Source organism: Pelodiscus sinensis, chromosome Z, assembly GCF_052426305.1.
Source record: "Pelodiscus sinensis isolate ZL-2025 chromosome Z, ASM5242630v1, whole genome shotgun sequence".
Classification (NCBI taxonomy): Eukaryota; Metazoa; Chordata; order Testudines; family Trionychidae; genus Pelodiscus; species Pelodiscus sinensis.
In genome coordinates, this window is record NC_143085.1 from 29,332,166 (window position 1) to 29,352,583 (window position 20,418).

Sequence of the window (20,418 nt, forward strand, 5' to 3'; positions counted from 1 at the left end):
ATTAAACATTCCTCTCTAGGAGGTCATTGAAAACCAACATAAATTAATGGACATGTTGCACTCAGTAACCTCTTCTAAAATAGTACTGCTGATTAATCCAGCAATAATGGAACCTGCAAAGATGGTGTGGCAAATGCCTGCATCAACCTCCCCTACCTCTGAGAGCAAACAAAAAATATTACATTCCACTCAAGGGCTCTGGGTTTGTTTTTCAGTCACACAATACCTAGCTCTTTCGTGGTGGAAGCTGCACACCAGAAAAGCAAGCAGCAACAATTTGGGTCACACCATTGGACCATGATGGCAAGAGACTTTATTTATTTGGATATAAAATTTTACATGTCTTCTACCTTACGGTTTCATATCTCCAATTATGCTGCTCTATTGAGTAAATATGACCACAGAAATTATACCAAGCTCAATGATTTTATTGCAGATATTTCTGAGGCAAAAAGACATCAGTTCAAAGCCCTGATAACAGAGGGTCACCTGATTGCCAGAACAGCCTTGCAGGCTGCCTTAGATGCTGCTGATACAGCTGCATGATCTACAGCAATAGCAGTAGCGATGAGAAGGGCTTCATGATTTAACTCTCCTCTCTTTCCTAGAGAAATTTAAGTTATGGTGGAAGATCTTCTGTTTGACAGCCAGAAACCGTCTGCAACCAATACCAATGAAATTCTTCATTTGATGAAGGACTCCAGAGCAATGCTCTGCTCTATACGGATACACCACCCGACACCTACAAGGAGACAATACAGGTATTAGCTCCACACTAGGCCTCGATACCCTCTGTATACTCAACATTACCACAGACAAGACCAACAGCAACAGAAGAGGGGTAGAGGCAGAAACCAGAGGCAACACCCCCCCCTCTACTACCTCACACAGTCACAGCAATCCAGTAAGCAAATTTGGACATCAGGTCCAGGGTCGTGAGAGCCTCTTACCTGTTCTAATGCTAATTGCACAAGCTAAATTTTTTTCACCACCTTCTGCTACCATTCTTTTAATAATTGGCAGTGTATAACCTGACAGATGGGTACTCCAGGTAATTGAAAAAGGCTATCTTATTCCCTTTGGCTACGTCTAGACTGGCATGATTTTCCGCAAATGCTTTTAAAGGAAAAGTTTTCCATTAAAAGCATTTGCGGAAAAGAGCGTCTAGATTGGCACGGATGCTTTTCCGCAAAAGCACTTTTTTGCGACCGGGGCTTTTTTGCTCAAAACAAATCTGAGCTGTCTACACTGGCCCTTTTGCGCAAAAGGACTTTTGCCTGAATGGGAGCAGCATAGTATTTCTGCAAGAAGCACTGATTTCTTACATGAGATCGCCACTGTTCTTGCGGAAATTCAAGCGGCCAGTGTAGACAGCTGGCAAGTTTTTCCGCAAAAGCAGCTGCTTTTGCGGAAAATCTTGCCAGTCTAGACACAGCCTTTGTGTCTCTACCCTCTTACCATTCCTCATTCTAGTCCCTCTCCAGAGACCACTCTCACAAGAATCTGTTTCAACAAGAGGTAGACCACTTTTTGCACATAGAGATGACTGAAAACCTGCACAATTTCGGGAAAAAGGATTTTACTCTAATTACTTCCTGACAGAAAAACAGTCAGGAAGTTGGAGACCCATCTTACACCTGCGTGTAGCCAGACAGCCCCCCGTTTCATCCATCTTGCTTGCCCTCTGAGATGTCTGTATACAGGACAGAGAAGGAACAATAAGAAAATCAGCATAGCCATTAAGCTTTGATCTGCTTTGATGCGAGATCAGGATATGTGAGTGTGCCCAGCTGGCACCCATGTTGATTCGAACACACACAGTCCCTGGAAGAGGAATTTCCCATTGAGAAAAGAATGCTCAGTACTTCCAATTTAGTTATCTCTCTTACAAGTGTAAATTAAGTTCACAACTCCCTTGTAAGAACTGGTCTCACAAAAGACAGACCAGCACCATTTGGAATGACAGACAAGAAAGAGAAATACGTGACCCCATGGGTATAAAGGTGGGTACAGCAGCGCACTCATTTTTGAGTGTCATTCTATCCTCTACCTGCTGGTCGGGTTAGGTGTTTGACCTCCTGAGGTTCTATGGGGACGCCCACCTCGTATTTTCGTCTTTCCGAGGAATTGAGGGACCGGCCCTGGCCTGACACGCTGGAGTCGAGAGGCACAGAAGGGGGTAAAAATTGTACCTGGATGTGGTCCTCTGTCTTAAGTGTACACAGACTTAGAGCTCTTTAAAGATTAAGCTGTTACTTGGTACTATTATTTCTGTTTTCCTATCTTTATCTTCTTTGTAATCATTTTTTTACAAATCATTTTTTTATATTTTGCTAGCAGTTAAGAAATAGAACAATAGCCATTGCAACCATATGATTTATAAGCTTCCTCAATAAACCTGTAACTGTTTAAGCTTTAACCTGACTCCTTCAGTTGCTGTAACAGAACCAGGGACAATTTAAAAGAACTTCAGCCGGTCTTAAGGGACAGATATAGGGAGAGCTTGGGCGTTTGGATTTGTGTCACTCCCAGGAGGCAGATCCGTTGGGGCACTTCTCAGCCTCCCCCAGGCTGCCCGCTGCGAAGGAATCACAGATTCTAGCAGCTAAAATCTGAAGTGTAATAAGCTCTCCCTGTACACTTATTGGGCACCCGTCAGCCTCCTCCAGGTTGCCTGCTGCAAGGGACCCCGGTCTCGGGTATATAGCACATACACACTGCCCTGACCGTCGGCTGACACTGCGAGCACTCAACAAATTTGTTCAGAAACAGAAATTCAAGATGGTGACGCTTGCCACTATTATACCAGCATTGGAACAGGATGATTGGTTCTCATCCCTCGACTTGCAAGATTCATATTCTCCATCCATCCAGCTCATAGACATTTTCTCTGATTTGTTGTAGGTTCACAACACTACCAATACAAAGTATTGTATTGGTCCAAACCCTTTGGACTTTCTACAGCCCTGAGAGTCTTCTCAAAGTTTCTGGTGGTCATCACAGCAAACCCAAGGAAGCAAAGCATCATCATATTCTCTTACCTGGACGACTGCCTTTTGAAGGTGCACTCACACAATGATTCCTGCTGTTCACCGTCAATCATAAGACACTTATTCCAACACCTCGGCCTGCAAATAAACAAAGCCAAATCAACTCTATCTTCCACACAAAAGATTCATTTATAGGAGCAGCTCTTGACTCAACAAGGCCACTGCATCCCTTCATCATATGGACCGTTTCCAAACTATTGTGGCCTTGATAAACACATTACAGTCCAGTCCCCGAGCAACAATATACAAATGCCTTCAGTTCCTGGGACACATGGTGGTGTGCAATTTTGTTCTTGGCAATACTCGCCTCCTCTGTGTAAAATGTTTACAGGGATGGCTGGGACAGGTCTACAGGCCCAATATCCACCCACTGGCCAAATCCCTCTTCCTATCAATACTGGTAAAGAAATCCCTGCAATGGTGGACAAAAGTTCACAAAACCTTTGTTCCGGAGTCCCCTTCCATATATCAGAAACGTCCATCTCCATGACGACAGATACATCTCTTACAGGATGGGGCACTCATCTATAACATCACAAGGCCCAGGGTCTGTGGTCCAGCAGCAACAAAAACTGACATATACATGTCCTAGAACTGTGTGCAGTTAGGAATGCTTGCGTGAAATTCCTCCCGTTCATTGTCAAAAACATGTCAGACTGTACATGGACAATATTGTGGCAATGTTTTATAAAAATTGTCATGGCAGGGCCCGACCTCAAGCATTTTGCACAGAAGCCATAGCACTTTGGAACTAGTGCTTCAAATACATCATAAACATTACCAAGGTGCACCTTACAGGCACCTTAAACACAATGACAGATGCACTCAGCAGAGCCCTCCTGACCAAGCACAAGTGGCAAATAAACCCAAATATATTGTCACACATTTTTTGATTGTGGGGTCACACCACCATAGACCTATTTGCCATACAATCCAAAAGAAAATGCCACTTATTCTGCTCTAGGGCAGGCATCGGCAGAGGGTTCATGGGAGATGCCTTCCTCATCAGCTGGTCATCCCATCTCCTGTGTGTGTTTCCTCCCATACCCCTGATGAACAGGGTGGTCCACAAGGCAAGGAGAGACAAAGCACACCTAATTCTTCTAGCTCCATCATGGCCACCTCAACCATGGTTTCCCTTTCTAATGAGGATGTCCCATGTACCACCGATCCACTTACCATGCAGCCATGATCTCCTTCTTCCCCCAGAATCCCACGTCATCCAACTGAACCTTGACTCACTACACCTGAAGGCGTGGCACCTTGATGATTCTCTGAATTAGAACTGACTTGCTCTCAACAAGTACAAACTCCTCCTAAACAGTAGGGCGCAGAGCACCCATAAGACTTACCTTCAGAAATGGAAAAGATTCAACATGTGGTGCGTACACCACCAGGTAGCATCCTCAACGTCCTCCTTACCTGCCGTCCTCTATTATCTTCTCCACCTTAAACAAGCAGACCTTGCAATAAGTTCCATTAAAGTTTACCTTGCTGCTATTACTACCTTCATCCTTAAGATAGATGTCTTATCGATATTTGGATACCACCTCACTAAGAGGTTTTTAAAGGGTCTTTAAGCACTTTATCCTGATATCACCTCACCTACACAACTGGGGGACCTATATCTCGTACTGAGCGCTTTAACTTGGTCACCCTTTGAACCAATGGCTACTACCTCTCTCCTGCAGTTATCCATGAAGACTGTCTTTCTTGTAGCCATTATCTTGGCAAGATGGGTGGGAGAGATCACAGCCCTAATGGCGGATCCCCCATATATCACCTTTTTTAAAGACAAGATCACTTTACCTATCCACCCCAAATTCCTCCCCAAGGTACACTCATCCTTCCACCTAAATAAGACAATATACCTTCCCACCTTGTTCCCCAAATTGCACTCTAACTCCTTTAAAATGAAAATGCACACCCTTGACCTTCACAGAGCGCTCTCTTTCTACCTGCAACAAACTAGACCTTTTTTAGCATCTCTGAGACTGTTCATGTCAATAGTGAACCACAATAAGGGCCAGGCCATATCATCACAAAGACTCTCCCACTGGATTTCAGATTGCATTAAGCTCTGTTATTCCCATTTAGAAGTTGTCCCTCCAGACAACATAAGGGTACATTCTACAAGAGCCATGTTTACCTCAACAGCATTCCTCCACAAGGTACCCGTAAGAGACATTTGTGCAGCTGCTACATGGTCGTCAGACCACACATTTGCAAAGCACTATGCACTTATGCAGGGACCTCTCTCCAACCTGAAATTTGCTAAGGCGGTCCTTTCCACTGCATTTCTGCCAGATCTGAAATCCCTACTTCTCTAATTCTGAATAGCTTTGTAGTCACATAATGTAGAGCATCCACAGGGACATCTCTCTCTCAAAAGGGAAGTTACTTATGTCAACAGTAACTGACATTTTTCAAGATGAGTGTCTCTGTGGGTGCTCCACTACCCTCCCTTTCCTCCCCGTTTCCCTCAGAATTCTGGCCTCTTCATGGGCATCGTTCTAGGGTACCAAAGGAACTGGGGGCTCACGCATGTGCAAAGCCTGCCCCCCCAGGGACACTCTCTAAAATCTCCGATTAATGGCTCGGTGGTGGTGCACCCAAACTAATGTGGAACACCCACAGGGACACGCATCTCAAAGAACATCAGTTTCTGTTGAGGTGAATAACCTCCTCTTCCCTGCTGAGTCATGGAGCATTGGGCCCCAGCCACAGAAGTAGAACCGGGTCAAAAAGTGGCTGCTGCTGCCACCCCCGAGCCCTCCTGCAGAGGAGCTGGGTGCCAGTAGGGTGTCCAGGGTGTAGCCTGCTAAGAGAAATTTTTTCTATCCTATTCTTTATATATAGATATATATATATATAGCATGTTAGCAGTTCAAGGTGCCTACAGAATTAAATTCTCTGTATGTCTCAGGTTTAGCAGAAATGTGGTAGTTTGATGATAAGTTAAGATTTATTTCTTGTTATTTTCCAAGATACGTATCGAGTCAAGACTATGAAAGACCTCTGCAGTTAGTTTGACAGATATTGGGGAGACCATTACTCAATCTTGACCAGAACCACAAAAGCAGAATCTGAAAAATGTATCCAACTGACTTGACCATTCTAACAGAAACAAGGTGTCCAGATTTCCTGCACCTAACCACAATGCTTCCTGTTTTCCCCTCCGTTCTGGGAGTCAGCCCAAGAAAAGGTCATTTTTTTTATGTATATGCATAAACTCCCCCAATATTTTGTCCCATCAGTTGTAGGTACCCACAGAAATCTTAGGGTATCAGATCCAACTTTGGGTAAGGGGTTGGACATCCAGGACATTTTATCACCAAAAGGGGAATATAGGCCCATGGATTAGGGAAGTCGAGGCTGCTGAGGCTGTCAATGGCAGAGCCCACTCCGGAGTGCAACCTGTCTTTTCTCGAGGTCAGAAACCAAGTACTTATCTCTATTCTATCTTTATATTTCTATCTTGCTTAATTTATGTTGTTTAAATCTTGCTTCTAAGTATCTCATACTCCACCTGCACCAAGGCCTTTCAGGCAAAGGGAGGCTGATCCTTCCCTGCCCAGCTTTTGGGGAGACTAAGATCCTGTGAGTATGAAATGTTGTTAGGTAATTAGAATCTGTATTCTTAAATAAGTCTAGTTTGATTTTGTTAATGCCATCTACAGAAGAAATTCAATTAATCTGTGTGCTTAGTGACATATTTGTTGTGGTTTTTGTAATCGTTATTCCCATGGCAATACAAATAATTTTGATTGCATTTCCTAATTTGAAGTATGACTGTCGACCGGTGCCTGCAGACCCTCACAATCTTATGGTTCCACCCACTTGTAACCTGGGATAGAGAGGACAAATTTAGAATCTCTGATCAGATTGGCAAGCCTTACCTAACTAAATTCCACTATAATTCCTTCCCAGATTACAAAGCACCCCCAGAGGAGGGGCTGAGGAGAACCTGAGCCATGTCTGCCGTTTCCCTTCTGACTCTGCAGAGGCGGGGGAGGGTGGCAATGCAAAGTGATGGGGGTGATGCAGAGTCACAGATTACATCACTCTGTCATCCCACAGGAAAATTTTTTGTATATATAGAGAGAGATTTTCAAAAGGGTAGAACATATTTATGATCTTTACAAATAGGTTCCTTTCCCTGTGCAATTCCTCCTGTTCCTATGGCACTTCTTTGACTTGCAGGGATGGGGAATTAAACAAGAATCACTCCTTTTGGGTGTGTCATTTTTTTTCTCTTAGTTTTCTCGTAGGTAGCTCTCTATGTAATTCTATTCCATTCCTGGATCTTGTGGTGCTCAAATTACAGCATCATGTAAAGTGGAGAAAGGGACAGATTAGTTAGGTTAGCTCCAGACCAGCTGACTAACATTCCTGCTCTGGGAAGTATAGTTAAGGAAGATTATTTTCTGAAATAAATCACTGAGATTTGCTGAAAAATAAACAGAAATTTTTAAACAAAAATACCAGGTCCAGAGTCATGTAAATTGTTAATATAATTTCCTGACCATTTGATGAAAAGTTTTATTACTTAAGAAGTTGCTATTGAAGTATGTTGCACTTAGCTGGTTTCAGTTATTTATATAGCAGTGGATAGTGTAACCAGGATGGACACTTTGAAAAGCAAAGAGACAAGGCCGGCCCTTGGTACAGAAAGGCCATAGGTCCACTGGGAGCCAAAAAGCAGGTTAATAGTAGTATAGTGAGGTGAGCAGTAGGTCACTGCTAGGGCCCTGGGCCAGGACACGGTGGAATAGAGAGGACCCGCGTTCCTCATCACCCCATATACTAGGTGGCAGTCTCCCCCTCTCTTGACAGTGTTCTGCGTGTTTGCCTAACCTGCCCTGCACTAGGGCCTCGGCTTACTTGAAGAATGAAATGCTGTTTGTCTGTCCCGCCCGGCAACAGGGCCTGGGCCCACTTGAACTGCATTCATTTACTGCCCCCATCCTGGGCCTGGGCTTTTTAACTGTTGAACTGGGTTTGTTTACCTGCCCACCCTGCACCAGGGCCTGGACTTACTAACTGCTGAACTATTTGTTTGTCTGGCCTGCATTAGGGCCTGCCTACACTGTGAACTACTATTTGTTTGTCTGCCCCACCCTGCACCACGGCCTGAGTTTCCTTAGACTGTGGACAACTATTTGTTTGTCTGGCCTTTCCCATACTTACAGCCTGAGCTTAAAGAGGACCACTGGGTGTTGGTACATGGGCCTGAACATAGGACGGGGCAGGACTGAGCCAAATCCTTTGACTTCCCTTATTCCTTGTAAAATGAGGGTTACCATGAATCAGAGTAAGAAATCTTCCAGCTTGACATTATTTAGAAATAAACGCATGTAGTGTAGATGTTATTTTGGAATAACATCAGTTATTCTGAAATAATGCTGCTGTGTAGATATACCCTTGCGCTATGTCTTCACTGCAGGCTTCTTGTGCAAGAACTGTTTTGTGCAAGAGTTCATGCACAAAAGGTCTTGCACAAGAGCACATCCACACTGCCATTTGCTTTTGCGCAAGAGCGTCCATGGAAGTGTGGATAACACTCTATTTGAATAACATTCTATTTGCTTTTTTGACTGCTGCTGCACATTGAGTGGATGTTTTCAGAGAACTATCCACAGTGACTCCAAGATTTTGTTTTCACTCAGAGCATAGTCAGCCTGTGGAACTCATTGCCAGAGTATGTGGTGAAGGCTAGAAATTTGACAGGGTTCAAAAAAGAGCTAGATAGATTATGGAGATTAGGTCCATCAATGGCTATTAGCCAGGCTGGATAGGAATGGTGTCCCTAGCTTCTGTTTCTCTGGAGGTGGGTGACGGAAGGGATCACGTGAGGATTACCTAATGTGATCCTTCCCTCTGGGGCATCTGGTATTGGCCACTGTCAGCAGACAGGATACTGGGCTAGATGGACCTTTGGTCTGACCCTGTATTGCTGTTCTTATGTTCTTAACCAGTCATCAGTCAATGAAAGGACAATCCCTCTTATTCCATGACAACTTACTTTACACTTAAAGAGCCTTTGGTGAGGGACCTTGTCAATGGCTTTTCTGGAAATCTAAATACACTATATCCACTGGATCCTTCTTGTCCACATTTTTTTTTACCCCCTCAAAGAACTCTAGGCTCTTGCTTTCAAGTTCTTATAATCCAACAAATAAAACACGGCAACTGTTCAGGCATAAGAATGCAGCAGATGAACACCATGGCGGTGAGGCTTGGGGGAATAGATTTTAAGGAGGAGATGAGGGGCACTGGACAAGAATTGGGAAATTTTTACAGCTGTGTAGGAGACCAGTTTTAATGTAAAAGATGAACAAAGCAAGAAGAAGAAAGGAAAGGAATGTTAGTAGGGAATGAAAGTTGGGAGGATAAGAGAGCAGTGATGAGTTATATCATATGTAAGAAGGCTTTGTAGCTGAGGACAAGGATCCTGAATATGCTGCAATAAAGAAGAAAGTTCAGTGTGTTGATAGTGCAGTTCTATGGATGAGGTTAATGAATTAACAATGGGGATTCCTTCTAGGTCAGTGTTTCTCCACCAGTAGTACGAGTAACCTTAGGGGTACTCAAGCGAAGTCTGGGGGGTACATCAACACAACTAAAATTTGGAGAAAAGTGAATGTTTGTTTTAAGTTTTACAGTGCTTTATTATTTTTATACTTTGTACACCCAAAAATTTCATCACTCACCTGGCTACAATTAAGTTGTTTAAACAAATGTGTTGCAATGGTAGAAAAAAATGTGTGTCTGAAAACTGTAAGGTACTGAGGGTAGTTATTTTTTTAAAAGGGGTACTTTATTAAAAAAAGGTTGAAAAACACTGTTCTAGGTCTTGTAGGTCTGCCAATTGGCTATTGAGTATGGTGTGATAAGAAATAATCACATGACATATTTTAAATAACCAATTACAGTAAATAATTATGTGTGTTATTTTTAAAATGTTAGGAATCTGATGACTTGTCAGACTTAAGACCAGCACAGGTCATTATATTTTTCTTGATTTTATCCAATGAGCAAAGGTGCAAGGGTAGTCTCTGTGCTGCTCTAGTCCTGCTTTGTATTTCAGAACCAACCATAGTGTTACAATTGTACCAGGGCTGGGGTACTGATACTTTAAAGAGAGTGGTTCTGGTGGAAGGTCACATTAAATGAAAATGTTAGTCCTCCTAATTCCAGCCACTGAGTTCCAACTCTGGCACATGAGAAGGTAATATGAAAGAGAAATCAGGGGATCTAATAGGCTGCAGCTTATCAGTTTACTGTAATTATTTCAAATTCACTTTAAACAGCCCTGTTGTTATGGGATGGAAATGATATGGGCAAGCATGATTAAACCAGCCTGAAAACAATAATTCGTGACCTTCCAGAAAAGCCACTCACAGACTCTTTCCTGGCCTAGGAAATGAATGAACAATTTTGAGACAGAGATCACATGGCATACTGAAACCCTACCTTCCTCCTTTATCTAGTGGCAATGACTGGTGGTGTCTTGCACCCACACACAGCAATCATCTGAGGAATTTTACAAGTATTTGTTGTGCTAAATGGTTGCAATGTATGAGGTCTTTCACTTGAGTCAGCTGACCTGATTTCAGTATGGATGGGAAACCCCAAACCTTGTAGCTGCTTCCCCTACCATCCAGCCCTCAGTGCATTCTGCTTTGCATTTACTGATGGCCCTAAAATCACTGATCCCAGCAATGAGAATAGCAGTAAGAAACGTGTTTCCTATGTCCCCAAATGCACTAGCATGATGTGCTTAATGGCACCAGAAGCAGGGCTATTGTGCCATATCCATTTATGGATTTGAGAGTTAGAGGTGGTCCACAGACCTATTCCAGACTCTTTCATTAATGCACTTTGAGTTCTTGGCAAAGTCAGTTGACTTCTTGATGCCTCAGTTTTGCATCTGAGAAATGGGGAAAAGATGCTGACATACCTTGGTAAAGCAGATGGAGATCTAACCCTGGACACTGTGGAGTAAGTGTAGTAATATTCTTTAGGCAAAGTGGTGGTCAACCTGTGGCTTAATCTATGTTCAATCCATTGGTTTTGTGCATGGCCCACAAGACATATTGTTTATCCTTGCCCACACTGAAGGGGTGCCAGATTCCATTGGTTTCCAGCCACATCGTTTTTTCCCCTGCCAGTACTACTAAAATGATATGCATGTAAAACAATGGCACATGCAGTAAGGTGTGTGCTGGTTGCAAACAAAAAGTGAAAGTCATGCATTCCCTCGGCATCCAATCTGCTGTTCACTCCCTACACCTTGCAAATTCTAGGTATGCAAACACAGTTAGCAAAACTACCATATCCTGGCTGATCATCTTGCTTTCAACAATCTTGTGGTCCACTGAGCTGAAGGAGGGCTACTCATGTGGCCTAGATCCTTTCCTTAGACTATTCCCAGAACATTGCACCTGCCTTCATCCTCTGGGGTCAGGACAGGACAGTTTTTGAGTTTATCCCGAAGGAAGCAGCTAGGTTGGAAGGGAGAGATGTCTCTCCCTGTCTCCCTACCTCTATCACGCACCAGTCAGCTGAAGCAGGGGTTTCCCCGCCAGCCTCACCCAGGCCCCGAGGGCGAGAGGCAGCTCGGCTACTGGGGCTCAGCAGCTCTCAGGTGGCTCCTGCCCAGCCGCGCTGCCGTACCTGAGCGGGACCTGAGGGGGGCGCCGCCCGCCCGGCTTTCCCGCGTGCTCCGCTGCCCGAGTGAGGGAATGCCTGCGAGCCGGGGAAGGAAGTGGCCGCGCGCTGCAGCAGCGGGCCAGCTCGCGCTGGGAGACGAGGCTGCCGGCCGGGTCGCCGTCGCTGCTGCGGGGCAGGGGGAGAGCCGGGGCGCGCCGCCGCCCCCCCCCACAGGCGCTGCAGGAGCCCCGCGAGGCGGCCGCGCCAGGAGCCCGGGGATCGCGGCGGCGGCGGCTTCCCGCTGGCCAGCGGCGCTGAGGAGACCGGCAGCCGCCGCTGCCCTGCGCGCCCTCGCCGGGATTATGCGCGCGGGAGGCGGGCAGGTCGGCAGCGCGCCCTGGTAGCCGGGGACCGCCGCAGCCGGTGCGTGGCGGGAAGAAGCCGCCCTGAGGGCGGGCGCTGCTGCGCGCGGGGCCCCCATCCCGGCTGCAGGGGGCACCGGGGGAGGCGCGGGGGCTGGCCTAGGCCGCGGGAGCCGGACGGGGCGGCCGGCCCCGGGGGGCGCGGGGGCCGGGCTGGCTGAGGGGCGTGTGGCGCAGCTCGGGGCTGGGTCCCCACGGGGCGTTGTAGGCTCATCCCCCCCAGCGGGACCACGGGACGGGGGGGGGGGGAGTCGGGCAGAGGGGGCAGCAGGTGGCTAGATAGGCCCCCAGCTGTGCATGGCCCCCAGGGGGAAATAGCGTGTGTCCTCCAGGCGCCAGTCCCAAACCCAATCCCGGGGTTGGGGACAAGAGTGTCCCTCCCTCCACTCAGTTGCACGGGCTTTAGTGTGGGTCCCTGCAGGGCGCGACTTTCACCAGCTGTTTGGGAGAGGGAGGATACGATTTACTTCTCTTTCTCCAGCTGGTCAGTTCTGTTTTATTAGCCTGACCAAATAGTGGGTGCGGGAGCTTCTTACCCCATGTGTTGCTAAGAAACCACCTTTTCAGCCTGCTGCACAGGCACTAATGGTGACTTCTGTGCCCACAGATCCAAGTCTCGGCTTGTTGTTATTGCTACAAATAAACCTTTCAGAGAGACGGGAGGGAGGTTGTTTCTTTTAAAAATGTACTTGACGCACGTACGGTTCTGTCCTGGAGACGGAACATTGTTTTATTTGCATTGACAGCCTTTCTAAAATGGATTTCTTCTGGTGCTATCGTTAGCAACACAAGGGGCTGTGCTGTAAATGCACAAAAGCAAGCTGTAACCATAATACAAGTCGCTTGCTGTTTCCGACTGAGCATTGCTAGAACTATTCTGTGTTAAGCCCCCCCCACCCCCCGCATAGGGTGTTTTGCTCTCAAAAGTTTTCTATGCAAATGAGGCGGCATGGTAGGAAGGTTGACTGTTAAACAAATTTAAGTGCTGCAGCAATAACAACATGGTTTTACAGAAAGGATGAACATTTCATGATCTCAAATAATTCATAATAGAGATATTTTTTCTTATATGCAGGCAACTTGTGTACAGTGGTTTTCCTCTTCATTTTTAGCCTTGAATTTGAATATATTATCTGAGGAGATGTTTGTGTTTGTAAATACAAGGTAGCAGGCATACTTGTCTCTTCATTCAAACGAGCAAATGGAAGTTTTCAGGTAGTTCATGTACTTGATGTGTATGAAATATTGTATGAAATATGTATTATCTATATCTTTCTGGCACTTGTTTGTTTAGCCTTCTTTAAAAACCTTCAATGACAAAAGAATACATAAACTCCAAAGGAGTTCCAGTGTTCCATAAACTCGATAGGTGCTCCATAAGTTTTTCCTAACATCTAACCTAAAATCATCCTTTCTGTAATTTAAGCAGTTTTCTTCTAAACCATTCCCTCTGCAATCTGACTTGACTTCCCCTCTGGGAAGGGAGGTGGAAGGAGCTTTTCCTTCAGGGACATGGTTATCTAGTTATTTGGCTGTTGGAGCCTCTACATGGAAGGAGAGGGAAATTCCCTCTATGCAACAATTTGCAAAAGGGCTCGAAAGAGCAATGCTGGCTGTTTCTCTATACCTTACAAGGATTATGAGGAATGAATTTCTAGTATTGGCGAGTTCTCATCAATAACAATGCATTAGAGCAGGGGTGGGCAATAAATTTCCTTGGGGGGGGAGAGCACATAATGAATTTTGGTATGTGGTCATGGACTTGCTCCACCTCAGGGGAAGCGTAGCATGGGATGGAAGGGGCATGGTTGGGGTCTAGCCTACCACCGAAGCTGTCTAAGGCCAGAGGTTTTGAATTAAAAACATATAAAAGGGCTCATGGCTCCGTCTCTGCTGTTACTGCGTTGCCTGGCAGCCACCCAGGTTGCTTCCGCTATTTAAAGGGCTTGTGGCTCCAGCCCCTTCCTGAGCCATTTAAATAGGATCCTTCTGCCTGAGCTACCACCTGCAAATTGAGTAGCACAGGCAGCAGGATATAAATAGAAAGAGGCGAGATGCAGTTCCTGGGCAGGGTCAAAGTGTTAGGCAGTCTAGGCCCCAGGTCTCATTTTGCCTTACCCTGCTTTAGAGTATTGTTTATCCATTGCTCACAAAAGAGGCTAAGGCATTACTATCCATAGATGGGAAGACCGAAGAGAACTGACTTGTTCAAGATTATGCCCCACATCCATGGCAGACTTGGGAATAGTACTCAGTTCTCTAGTCTCCTAGTTCAGTGCCCTCTCCAGAGACTCATGCTGCCTCCTGTAGATGGACTGATTTTATTTCATTCTACTTTGGCTTTTTCATGACTTTTTAATGTTAACATTATACATATATAATAGCTACATTAAAAAAAAGATCCTGTTCGCTGCTTCCATCTCTGTAGAGTCTTGATCTTGTAACAGAATGTATGCATGTGCTCCACTCCAAGTATGTGAATAGTCCTATTAAAGTCAGTAGGACTGTGCAGTCTTTGTAAGCACCCAGGCTTAGTAATTAATATGCACTGACTTGATTTCATATTAGGGTAATGTGGGTTCATAAAATTCCTCCTTCCTTAATTGCTAATAGCGCAATTTCCACCCAACATCTTTGATCCTCTGCAATATTTTTATCATGTTTATTTCTGCTGTGTCTTGTTTGTGCTCCTCAGTAATAGAAGAAGATTGATTGTGTTACAAAACATAACACTAGCTTCTAAGTGATTTTTTTCCACTCTTGAATAGCAGACTGCCGCTTTGGGAAATGCACCATTCTGTCCTTTCACAGATCTTGTGCCTGAAGTATTCAATAGATATGTATGGCTAGTTATTTTAATGGTTGAACAGTTCACCGGCTTGTCCTTGAGTTGCTGGGTATCTGAGAAACCTCAGAATGAAATACGAAGTGAATAGCTGAGCATTACAGAAGAATGACTGCAGACCAGTCCCCTCTTGCTATTCTACAATACTGTTGATATGTTCTGATCATGATAGCATCTCAAAGATCTCACTGGCACTTTACTATGCTGCAGCTTTCTGGCTCAGGAGTGTGAAAAAACACACCACACTCCCAGTGCAGCAAGTTACAGTGCTTAAAGTGTCAATGTAAACTGGGCTACAGTGCTTTCGGAGCTGCGCTCACAATGCAATTAGCTATTCCCCTTGCGAAGGTGGTTTACTTAGATCGCTGTGAGAGGTCTCTCTGAGTGCTCCTGCTGTGACCATGCTGCTGTGCTAAAGTGCTGATGTGACTAAGCTTTATAAAGTTTTAAGTGTAGACAAAGCCAGAAAAAGCGATGTAAGCTAATGATTGAGACTTTGGGTTTAAAAATCTGGCTTGAAATGTGTCTTACATTCGATAGAGCACAGTCTTAAGATGTGAATATGCATTCATTTTATTTTAGTTTCTATAGCTAACTTTTAATGAAAGTACAATTGATACCACCTTAATGAAAGTATTCTAGGACATCTGCATGACTAAAATGTTAAATTTCCTTACTATTTCCTTTGTGGCCATTAGATGCTTTTTGTGGCATTTTAAACAGCATATGGTAGCAGCTGTTCATCTTTTTAATATAGCTTTTTTGCATCTGTGTTCAAGAAACAAGAATTATGTAAATAAACATCTACCTGGTATAATTAATTTTTTTAAGTAACTTGGAACATAAAAACTGGATAAATTATGTTGAGGTGTGTGTTTGAGAAAATGTTGCCTAATTTAGGACCTGATCCAAAGCCAGTTGACATTAGTGGGAGCCTTTTTGTTGATTTCATTAGGCTTTGAGCTAGTTGTTGGAATCCAGTTGAATAAAACATTTTATGCATGTGCCTACCTATGTCTCACTTAATCCATTGGAAATTAAGCACATACTAAATTGTTTTGCTGAGTAGGGGTGGATTGTTCAGTCTTAATACACTTTGATTCTAAATCTCTTATTTACAGTAATTTTTGCACTGGAGTAATTCTAATGACTTTGAGTTACTGAGAGCTGAATGAAGACTTCTGAATGATTTTTGGATTATAGTTAATTTAATGGGCATCTTTCACCAAAACAATAATTTCTGATATAATATCTGCGTTATTTTGGATTTTCTTTGGACAGCTTGAATGTCTTCAAGTGTTGTGCATTGAACAGCTCAAACGTTTATTGTGATTTGCCATCTGGTATGTGGGAGTTATATGCGATTGCTAATTTTAGTTAACAACAACCAATTTAGAAAGACTGTGTTTTAACCTCTTGAGAAATGCTAAAAAATTGCAAGTGACTGGGGGATGTTTTTGTATTTAAAAATGTTGTTGATTTGTCTTTTTAATGTGAAATCTGTATTGTTTCTGAGAGTTTCTCTCTCAAATAGAATCACATATTCCATATACAGGCAGTCCCCAGGTTACATACAAGATAGGGACTGTAGGTTTGTTCTTAAGTTGAATTTGTATGTAAGTCGGAACTGGTACATATTGTAGGGGAAACTCTAGCCAAACATTTCTCCAGAGCTCAGTTTTATTCTCCCACACCTCACTTCCCTCAGTCCTTTATTCTCAAACTGAGGTGTCTGCTGAAAAAAGCCGCTCCGCGTCTCCCTGGTCTGCTGGGGGGGGGGGTCGCTAGCTTCGCGTCTCCCTGGTCTGCTGGGGGGAAGCAGCTAGTGCGAGGTTGCCTCACCCCGTTTGTAAGTAGGGATCCGATGTAAGTCGGATCCATGTAACCCGGGGACTGCCTGTAGTCTCATTTTTTAAAAAGGCCCACTGAACTGGTCCCAGAGAGATATTTGGTGCAATTTACAGACTCTAGTAAAAAAAAAAAAATCTGCCTTATTTATAGTTATATTGACATAATCTTATAGCTACTTAGCAGTTTGTTAACATGTATGTGACACTTAAGCAGTATGGGAGGACCTGATTCAAGAGATGCTCTTTATAGTACAGTGTGGTAGCTGGGTTTTTTTTTTCGGAATCTAGCATGACTATTACTGTGAATTTGTGAGAATGCAATGATTTGTTCTAGGACCAGTACAATCCAGAGGGAGATATTTCTTAACCTCTCATTTTTCTTTTTAACCTCCCCCTCCTTTGCAGAAGTATCTTCAGCTTGTGGAGAGGTATTAGTTCTTCGTTTTAAGTTTTCTATCCAAAATGCATAGTTCTTATTTGAAAAAGACCCAGGTCTTAGCATGGATGATTCTGGCCTAAGCTATGCATTTTCTCTAATTTCTCTTATGACTAAAAATAATTTTCCTTTTCTAAATTTGAAAGCTGTAGAGGAGTTCAATCATTGTTTCTAATTAAAAAACAAAAATTAGTAAAAGTGTTTTTCCATCCCAGATTTTAGCTTTTGTAAACAAGTATTTTGAAAATCCCAACATGAATAGAAATATAGTCATAAAACTGGGCAGGGAGCTGGAGTGAATAAAATAAAATAAAATTTGCATTTGTTTATAACTTTTCCCAGGCAGTGTTGGGAATTCAAGTGCAACAACATTGCATGAGGGCAGGAGAATCTGAAATTGTATCTGACGAGTCTAGGTTCAGTGTCTAAGTCAGTGGTCCCCAACCTTTTGGTGGGGCTGCTCACGTGCCGGGGTGGGGCTGCTCACGTGCCGCATGTCCGGGGGCAGGGCCGCTCATGGGGTGGGGCCATGCATGCGCCGTGCGCCTGTGGGCAGCACCGGCATGTGCTGTGACCCCAGGCAGGGGCTGCCCGGGCCCGGTACCGGCATGTGCCGCGCTGTGCCGCCGGGGTTGGCACTGGCACATGCTGTGACCCCGGGGCAGGGGCTGCCCATGCGCCTGGGGCGGGCACCGGCATGTGTCACATGCTCGGGGGTGGGGCCAGCCCAGATAGTTCCGTGAGCGCACATAAATGGCCTGGTGGACGCCATGGTGCCCACGGGCACTGCATTGGGGACCACTGGTCTAAGTTAAGTATGGTGCTAGTTGTATACAAACAACATAAACAGCAAACAGTAATTTTTGTTAAAATTATTTCAATTTTAATAATGTAAGTGGGATTTTCAATACATTCAGCATCAGCCTTGCTTTGCTCCTTTGAAAGTCAATAGGAGTTTTACCCAATAGACAGTGCAGAGGACTCCTGAAATGTCTACTTATCAGTAACATGGGCACTGAGGTTAATATGTGCATTTATCTGAATAGTGGCTCTTCAGTGAGTTACACTGAGAGAACTGGTAAATAGTGTGAAAATACACTGGGTCTTATCGTGAATGATTTTGGCTTCCGGTGGCCAGAAGTAAAACCTTTCCATTCTGCAGGGCACAAAGAGCTACAGAATTAAATGGTTTGGAATCCTTGTGATCTGCACAATGACAGATTTCACCCAGAGAGGAAGATGGAAGAAGTGGGGGAGCGGAGGAGGGAGAGGGAAAGAGTCAGGTATCCTGGGTAGTTTTGGAAGAGTTACAGAAATTCCATTTGGCCTTGTACAGTATTTAGATAGCTGTGCTCAGTGTCTTGAGAGTACTAACAGGAGGAGACTTTATAACTGTTATGTCCACAGGGAAGGAACAGCACTTAGGCAGCTTGGAGAGAGACCTTGAATAATATAAGCAATGACTCATTGCTATCTCTCCCCCCCCCCCCACTGAGTGACTTAGCAGTTTAGCTCCATAATTGAGATCATCTACATCAGATTCCTGCTCAAAGTGAATTTTTATAGCCAATTTATAAGCCTAGTGACCGTAGAAGAAAAGGACAGAGAATTGGTTAATGTCCTAAATGGTGTGCCATAGCAATCTAGAAAGGCGCATCCCAGCATTCTTGTACATCAGGAGAGGTTATAAAAGATAATAAAGAGTTAATGGTTTAAAGTTTTTAATTTTGTCATAGTGAGTGCAATTAATTTCATGGATAGGAAAGCTGAGTATAATTTGTTTGGATTACTGCTGCTTACATAACTAATCCTTAGCTACTAGTTCAAGCATATTATCTGATTTAACCCATACTACTATGTCCTTGCAAGGCATCTTTTCCAACAGTGCAATGCCCTGCTTAGAAAGTGGACATATGTAACAGTACAACCATATGGAAGACCTTGGCACACCTAAGCACTTCACTGTAGAGAACCACTAGAAGGGCCTCATTATCCTAAGATGTATGGGAAGAGTCAGGTCCTTGCAAGATTTTGGAGGTATCATGAGGATTTAATTCTATTAAGTGCTTTAAAAGGATATGGGAGGATTGTAGTCTTTATAGTACAGCTCTGGGTAACTTCTGTTAAGCTTACCCAATGTGGCTTGAATTAGTTAGTCACCAGGAACCTGATTTAGGGCTGGTTCAATGAGTCACAATCTTGACTGCTGTTTTGGAGTTGAAGTCAGTGGGTTAATTTACTTCTTGGGAAAGCTGGCAGGACTGTCGCCATCTCAGAAGTAAAGAATAGCATGCCTGCCCTTCTATGTGAGTTTATGCTTAGGGGCTACATCTGCTTACAAAAAATTACTGTAAGTTTGGACTTTAATAAATTGTATTTTTATTTTTTCTTCTAAATGGGAATTTCTGTTGCATTATTTTAAATTCAGTAGTTCTAGGTAATTTAAGAAGCCCCTTTTTAGGAAAAGGAAGCATGTTGAATGACTGCTCTGTCCCAGCTCATGCTGAGTCCAGCAGCCCCTGTTCGTGGTAACCCGCCCTGTCTGGCTCCCCGCTCTCCCTGCACACTGACTCCCCCCACATTGGCACCCCCCATCTCTGGCTCCTGTTCCCTCCTATAGAGGCAGCAACTGTTGAGCATTTCTGGCAGATCGCGCATTTGGGCCTCAATCCTGTGCATTTTGTTGTCCCATATGAACAGCACAACAGGCACTATGCTGTGTGGGTTGTTTCAGAGAAGTATGTATGTGTTAAATGCCACATTTACAATGATGTTAAGACTGTATTTGAATCTACTGCTGTTTTTCTCCTTCTTAGACTTTGAAATAGTGCAGCAAATTTAGCTATCACAGAGAAAGTAAACTCTTGTGTAGTTTTTAATTGCATCTATTATAAAGTAATACTTAAAAAAATGGTACCCACATAAGCATTTAGCATGGCTATGATATGCTCTAGCTATTTTGTGAAGCTAGAATGACACTTAAAGCGCACCATCTCTTCTGTAAACTCCCCTAAATAGGCTTTTCAATGACAGAATTTATTTAACACACAACAACTGCCAGGTAGAAATACATATTAGAACAAATCTAATTGAAGCATTAACCTTTCCACTGCAGCTCTTATGTAGCAAGCCTCTGTTCTAGCTTCACGTATATTTTGTC

The 20,418-nt window shown here is 44.0% G+C and overlaps 1 protein-coding gene and 1 long non-coding RNA gene across 9 annotated transcripts in view; one reads left to right on the forward strand and one right to left on the reverse strand.

Annotated features, from left to right (window-relative positions):
• Positions 1 to 385: 385 nt before the first annotated feature.
• On the reverse strand, positions 386 to 11,865 carry LOC142818510 (uncharacterized). The gene is made up of 4 exons (XR_012896011.2): positions 11,730 to 11,865; positions 4,403 to 4,498; positions 3,042 to 3,128; positions 386 to 742 (listed from the first exon to the last, which is right to left on the reverse strand). It is a non-coding gene; the product is annotated as an uncharacterized LOC142818510 (long non-coding RNA).
• A 90-nt stretch (positions 11,866 to 11,955) lies between these two features.
• PITPNM2 (phosphatidylinositol transfer protein membrane associated 2) overlaps positions 11,956 to 20,418 on the forward strand; it is a 264,295-nt gene continuing 255,832 nt past the window's right edge. For 7 of the 8 annotated variants that reach the window (XM_075898562.2, XM_075898568.2, XM_075898566.2 and 4 more), the window contains exon 1: positions 11,991 to 12,128. The gene's annotated coding sequence lies outside the window, so the exon portion shown is untranslated. Of the gene's footprint in view, positions 12,129 to 20,418 lie in introns of all 8 variants that reach the window. The other variant, XM_075898565.2, reaches the window with a different exon arrangement.